This window comes from Phycodurus eques, chromosome 19 (genome assembly GCF_024500275.1).
Source record: "Phycodurus eques isolate BA_2022a chromosome 19, UOR_Pequ_1.1, whole genome shotgun sequence".
Lineage (NCBI taxonomy): Eukaryota > Metazoa > Chordata > Actinopteri > Syngnathiformes > Syngnathidae > Phycodurus > Phycodurus eques.
In genome coordinates this window covers 15,477,501-15,484,902 of record NC_084543.1, presented here as the reverse complement: position 1 = coordinate 15,484,902, position 7,402 = coordinate 15,477,501, and the positions used below count along the sequence as shown (strand labels likewise).

At 43.7% G+C, this 7,402-nt stretch overlaps 1 protein-coding gene across 2 annotated transcripts in view; it reads left to right on the top strand.

The window, feature by feature from the left end:
* The first annotated feature begins 7,367 nt into the window (after nt 1–7,367).
* adprm (ADP-ribose/CDP-alcohol diphosphatase, manganese-dependent) overlaps nt 7,368–7,402 on the top strand; it is a 7,976-nt gene continuing 7,941 nt past the window's right edge. For both annotated transcript variants that reach the window (XM_061706229.1, XM_061706228.1), the window contains exon 1: nt 7,368–7,402. This exon is cut by the window's right edge and continues 663 nt beyond it. The gene's annotated coding sequence lies outside the window, so the exon portion shown is untranslated.

The following is a 7,402-nucleotide window of genomic DNA, read 5'->3' as shown; positions in this document are numbered from 1 at the left end:
TAATGTTGCAGCATGATGATGCACGGCCTCATATTGCAAGGATTTACAATTCCTGGAAGTTGAAAACATCCCAGTTCTCGCATACTCACTGGAAATGTCACCCATTGAGCATGTTTGGGATGATCTGGATTGGCATATACAGTACACGACAGCGTGTTCCAGTTCCTGCCAAAATCCAGCAACTTCCCACGGTCATTGAAGAAGAGTAGACCAATATTGCACAGGCCGCAATCAAGAACTGATCAAACTGAAGGAAAATGGTGGTCACATCAGATACTGACTGCTTTTCTTGGTTTCAGTGTCTTAACAGTTCCTTTTTTGGTTCTTTTTCCTCATTATGTTGTTGCAAAACAGCACAGGGGTCTGTGATCTGAAGTGCCAGGATGTGGTAGCCATTTTGTTTTCACACAATAGCAGACACCAAGATAGATGCTGTGTGTGTGGGTGTGTGTGTGTGTATATATATATATATATATATATATATATATATATGACAATCTAATACATATTTTTAAATTCAAACTCAAACCTAACTATTGGCACATTCCAGGGTGTACCCCACCTCTCGCCCTAAATCATCTGGGACAGTCTAATGGGGATAAGCGGTATAGAAAATTGATGGATGGATGGATAGATGGAAACTTAACTTTAAATTAAATCTCTGTCAGTAAAGTGTGAGTGTAAATCTAGTTGTTTCGTTGTCCGAATGTTGTGAACATAATGCTAAAACACTTGCAACAATTTGAATGCAACTGGAAGTGTCTTTATCTTTTTGTCATTAGTCAGTATTGTATGTCCCTTGACACAAACATAAAAACATTTGAACATAACTAACATTACTAAACGGGCTTGGGCTTTCATTTGTATACATAGTATATTATTATAGTCTTTGAAGTGATGTATTGGAACTGTCACTCAGTTTAAAATCCCTTGTCAGGGTCATGCAGGAGAAAATGAGCTGATTGTAAACTGACAAGAAGGGTGCTAAATCATGAACAAGCAGGCTATGAACCTTCAGCTTACATTGTTTCCATCTTAAGTATGGGCTACATTAGGGAGTCCTTCAAGTTAGATATTCTTAGGGACTGTCCTTAAGGCGACAATGCTGCCCAGTGTGACACTAAATGGATTAACACCGCAGCCACAAAATTTCTTTCTTTCGTTTTTGTTTTTGGGCCTTGTTTTAACAGCCGTGTGTGCGTGCTTGTATTGATTGGAATGGTTTTGAGCAGCACCTCCTCGTGTGCCTAAGAAAGCCAGGCTGAATGCAATGGATTGCAACAAGAGTTTATTGTAATCTGTAATGTAACAGATGGCCAAATCTCATGGCTTATGACTAAATGTCAAGTCAAGTTCAAGTTATCTAAATAAGGGGGTGCTAAGAACAGGTCACAGTCTATTATCTGTCTGAGATTGCATTTTGATACATTAGTTTCTCCCTATGCTACAACATTCATTCGTGTAAATAATCCAGCCAATCCTTTTCTTATTTAAATGCAAAAGGAATTTGTTTTCCATATGGCTTTTAATCTTTTTATTAGATTTTTTCATTATAGCAAGTATGTATTGTATGTATGCGAATATCAAATTATAATTGTCCATCTTGGATAAAGTTGAAAGTACAACACCGCATTAAAAACATTTTAAAAGGCAATTTCTCTGAAAGGACGTGTGACACTATGAAAGAAAAGAAAGTGAGGAAGAGAAATGCTGATATGTCACAGCATATCAGAGCAATCCTCAATTTTTTTTGTTACATGTCCCCCTTGAGTTTGATTTAACTGGATGTTTAGTAAGTCCTATTGTCTTAAGGCCATGATGTCGTTGCAAATCGTTGCTTTTCTGTCAAAATCTTCTTGTGGGAATTTTTGGGGCGTTTGGGTTTAATAATATGTTCATCAATGAATACTACTACTACTACTACTACTACTACTACTACTACTACTACTACTACTACTACTACTACTACTACTAATAATAATAATAATAATAATAATAATAATAATAATAATAATAATCCTGGGATTGACTGGCAAACAGCCCAGGCTGTCATCTGTCAGTGGCACAAAATCAGCTTGGATAGGCTTCAGCTTCCCGTGACCCTGACCAGAACAACAAAGTTGATTGATGGATGGGTAAAAATAATATATTTTAATGTAAAAAAAACCCCACTAAATTATTTCAATAACATGTTATGAATCTAAGTAAACAATTTTTTTTTTAAAGTTAGGGGTCTGCTGCCCCGACTTTAGCGCCCCCATGCCTATTCATGCCTGCACTTTAACACACTTAACAGTTTATTTTTTTCAAGTACAAAAATCTATAAAAAATATTGCCGACATGTGCAATGCAGGCGTCACGGTGGCCGACTGGTTAGAGGGTCAGCCTCACAGTTCTGAGGACTGGGGTTCAATCCCCGGCCCCGCCTGTGTGGAGTTTGCATGTTCTCCCCGTGCCTGCGTGGGTTTTCTCCGGGCACTCCGGTTACCTCCCACATCCCAAAAACATGCATTAATTGGAGACTCTAAATTGCCCATAGGCATGACTGTGAGTGCGAATGGTTGTTTGTTTCTATGTGCCCTGCGATTGGCTGGCAACCAGTTCAGGGTGTACCCCGCCTCCTGCCTGATGACAGCTGGGATAGGCTCCAGCACGCCCGCGACCCTAGTGAGGAGAAGCGGCTCAAAAAATGGATGGATGGATGGATGTGCAATGGAAGCCACTAGTATGCGAATTTCTGCTGCATCCAAATCATTGCTGTATTTGCATTTGCTGCTAGCTCCAGTAGAAGTTCAACATTGAAGACCATATCATTATGTGGATCTTGGACTCCCTCACTCACAGAATACAGAGAGTCCGCATCCTGTCTAAGCTCCTCACAACCTCGACAGGCTCCCCACAGGGCTGTGTCCTCTCACCACTGTTCTTCATCCACACCAATGAGCACGGGAACTCACTACCCAACTGTCGTAAGTTTGTTGGCGACAACACCCCCCCACTCTGCACCATGGACCTGCTATGCAGCAGTTTGAGGTGTGTAACACTTACCGGCTGGAACCAAAACATCAAACCAAGGAGCTGGTAGTAACTTTTAACAGAAGACAGAGAGAGCTAGATACAGTTATCTCCACCATTATCCACAGGTCACCAGTTGAGATTGTGACTAGAATACAAATACGTGGGGACCATCTTTGATGACTACCAGTTTCTCCTCCAACAACCTGAGGAAGTGCCACCAAAGGATGTAATGTATCTGGTGAGGAAGCTGAACTGCTTCTCTGCCAGCAACAAACTCCTGCTGACCTTCTTTGACGCCTTCATCAAGCCTGTCGTGTTGTTCTCGATAGTCTGATGGTAACATTCCATCAACCTCCAGGAGAGAGAAAAAAACACCTGCACAGTGTAATGCAGGTGTGCGCCATGATCACTGGACTTCCCACTCACTCCTTGACTATATGAGCAATAGGTTCACAGCATGACTGCCTGGATCATGAAGGACCCCTCCTACACTTTCTTCCTGGTATACCTGATAGTACCCAGAGGAGGAGAGCCACCTTTGTGCCCCGGGTTCTCTTTCTGACTCTCAAAACTCTGACCTCTAGTAGCCCTCAAGGACGACCACACACAATAATACTACACTTACAAAAATGTATTGTATGTTGTGGATGCATGTAATGAGTAGCTATCAGTGCTATAATGTAAATACATCCTGTATATGGGTGTTTATTTGATTTCGGGCACTTTTGATTTTCGTTTCTGTCATCACCACCACACTGCACTATGTGATGACATGTGATGGTAATGACATCTCAAAGTTTTTAGCTAACTGTGCTATGCTGGTAGACTTAGCTTAATTTTTTCTTTAAGCTAGCTAGTCCTGCACAACATTTGTATATGATTATCAAGTTTTTGGTGGCACGGTGACCGACTGGTTAGAGCGTCTGCCTCACAGTTCTGAGGACCCGGGTTCAATCCCCGGCCCCACCTGTGTGGAGTTTGGATGTTCTCCCCGTTCCTGCGTGGGTTTTCTCCGGGCACTCCGGTTACCTACCACATCCCAAAAACATGCATTAATTGGAGACTCTAAATTGCCTGTAGGCATGACTGTGAGTGCGGATGGTTGTTTGTTTCTATGTGCCCTGCGATTGGCTGGCAACCAGTTCAGGGTGTACCCCGCCTCCTGCCCGATGACAGCTGGGATAGGCTCCAACACGCCCGCGACCCTAGTGAGGAGAAGCGGCTCAAAAATGGATGGATGGATGGATGGATGTGCAAAGCAAGCCACTAGTATGCGAATTTCTGCTGCATCCAAATCATTGCTGTATTTGCATTTGCTGCTAGCTCCAGTAGAAGTTCAACATTGAAGACCATATCATTATGTGGATCTTGGACTCCCTCACTCACAGAATACAGAGAGTCCGCATCCTGTCTAAGCTCCTCACAACCTCGACAGGCTCCCCACAGGGCTGTGTCCTCTCACCACTGTTCTTCATCCACACCAATGAGCGCGGGAACTCACTACCCAACTGTCGTAAGTTTGTTGGCGACACAGTTCTCCCCACTCTGCACCATGGACCTGCTATGCAGCAGTTTGAGGTGTGTAACACTTACCGGCTGGAACCAAACATCAAACCAAGGAGCTGGTAGTAACTTTTAACAGAAGACAGAGAGAGCTAGATACAGTTATCTCCACCATTATCCACAGGTCACCAGTTGAGATTGTGACTAGAATACAAATACGTGGGGACCATCTTTGATGACTACCAGTTTCTCCTCCAACAACCTGAGGAAGTGCCACCAAAGGATGTAATGTATCTGGTGAGGAAGCTGAACTGCTTCTCTGCCAGCAACAAACTCCTGCTGACCTTCTTTGACGCCTTCATCAAGCCTGTCGTGTTGTTCTCGATAGTCTGATGGTACCATTCCATCAACCTCCAGGAGAGAGAAAAAAACACCTGCACAGTGTAATGCAGGTGTGCGCCATGATCACTGGACTTCCCACTCACTCCTTGACTATATGAGCAATAGGTTCACAGCATGACTGCCTGGATCATGAAGGACCCCTCCTACACTTTCTTCCTGGTATACCTGATAGTACCCAGAGGAGGAGAGCCACCTTTGTGCCCCGGGTTCTCTTTCTGACTCTCAAAACTCTGACCTCTAGTAGCCCTCAAGGACAACCACACACAATAATACTACACTTACAAAAATGTATTGTATGTTGTGGATGCATGTAATGAGTAGCTATCAGTGCTATAATGTAAATACATCCTGTATATGGGTGTTTATTTGATTTCGGGCACTTTTGATTTTCGTTTCTGTCATCACCACCACACTGCACTATGTGATGACATGTGATGGTAATGACATCTCAAAGTTTTTAGCTAACTGTGCTATGCTGGTAGACTTAGCTTAATTTTTTCTTTAAGCTAGCTAGTCCTGCACAACATTTGTATATGATTATCAAGTTTTTGGTGGCACGGTGACCGACTGGTTAGAGCGTTTGCCTCACAGTTCTGAGGACCCGGGTTCAATCCCTGGCCCCGCCTGTGTGGAGTTTGCATGTTCTCCCTGTGCCTCCGTGGGTTTTCTCCGGGCACTCTGGTTTCTTCCCACATCCCAAAAACATGCATTAATTGGAGACTCTAAATTGCCCGTAGGTGTGAATGTGAGTGCGGATGGTTTTTTGTTTCTATGTGCCCTGCGATTGGCTGGCAACCAGTTCAGGGTGTACCCCGCCTCCTACCCGATGACAGCTGGGATAGGCTTCAGCACGCCCGCTAGTGAGGAGAAGCGGCTCAGAAAATGGATGGATTATCAAGTTTTTACAGGAAAATCTTTAAACATATTAACACTACAAGTCATTTGGTAATGACATGCAATAAAATATTTTTTTACTTAAGGGTACAAATGAGGCGGCACGGTGGCCGACTGGTTAGAGCGTCAGCCTCACAGTTCTGAGGACCCGGGTTCAATCCCCGGCTCCGCCTGTGTGGCGTTTGCATGTTCTCCCCGTGCCTGCGTGGGTTTTCTCCGGGCACTCCGGTTTCCTCCCACATCCCAAAAACATGCATTAATTGGAGACTCTAAATTGCCCCTTAGGCATGACTGTGAGTGCGAATGGTTGTCTGTTTGTATGTGCCCTGCGATTGGCTGGCAACCAGTTCAGGGTGTACCCCGCCTCCTGCCCGATGACAGCTGGGATAGGCTCCAGCACGCCCGCGACCCTAGTGAGGATAAGTGGCTCAGAAAATGGATGGATGGGTACAAATGAGGAAAAAACTTACTCTTCCAATTATCAAAATGTCTGACTTCTCTCTGCCCTAGCATGTGCTTGAGTGACAAGACAAAAGGACTCAGATTTTCAGAATTTTTCAGAATCATTTTCAGAATCAGACAACTGGTTAGCACGTCTGCCTCACAGTTCTGAGGACCAGGGTTCAATCCCCGGCCCCGCCTGTGTGGAGTTTGCATGTTCTCCTTGTGCCTGCATGGGTTTTCTCTGGGCACTCCAGTTTCCTCCCACATCCCAAAAACATGCATGCTAGGTTAATTGACAACTCTAAACTGCCCGTAGGTGTGAATGTGAGTGCAAATGGTTGTTTGTTTATGTGTGCCCTGCGATTGGCTGGCAACCAGTTCAGGGTGTACCCCGCCTCCTGCCCGATGATAGCTGGGATAGGCTCCAGCACGCCCGCGACCCGAGTGAGGAGAAGCGGCTCAGAAAATGGATGGATGGATGGACTTATAATTAGGCACACCCACTGCTGGTTGTTGAAAAAAATCTATCTAAATATATTTGTTCTTTAAATTTTACATTAAGGACACAAAAATTAACACCCATATATCAGTGTGTAGATTCCACCACATAATTTATACTTTTTATTTATTCATTTATTTTATTTATTTAGGTTGTAAACGTCTGTCAATTAATGTTGTGCTCCCTTAATTACACCATGAGTATAGTTAGTTGACTGAATATGTATTATTATTATTGAAATTTAACAGGATTCAGCATGTAGAAAGCACCTGCTATCTTAAGTAGAATTCCGTCGCCTCCTGCTGGCCAATAGGAAGAATGCATATATAAAAGCGTCACAAGTGAAGTACTTTTGTTTGAAGGAACGGAGCGAACGTTAAGAAACATTTGTCATCGAGGAGGGAAGTCAACGAAGCACACGAAACGCATCTTTTGGTATTATTCTCCACCGCTGGATGTAATATTTGGTTAAAAACCTTCGACATTTCAACTTTTACCCTCGCTTGGCACTCGTTTAATTCATTATTTTGAAAGCACAAACCGGTAAATAAATACGGACACACCCGCCACCGTACGGCGAGTCGTAGGAAGTGTCGTAGTAGGAAACGACAGCAACGATGAACCTGGCTGTCGATGACATGT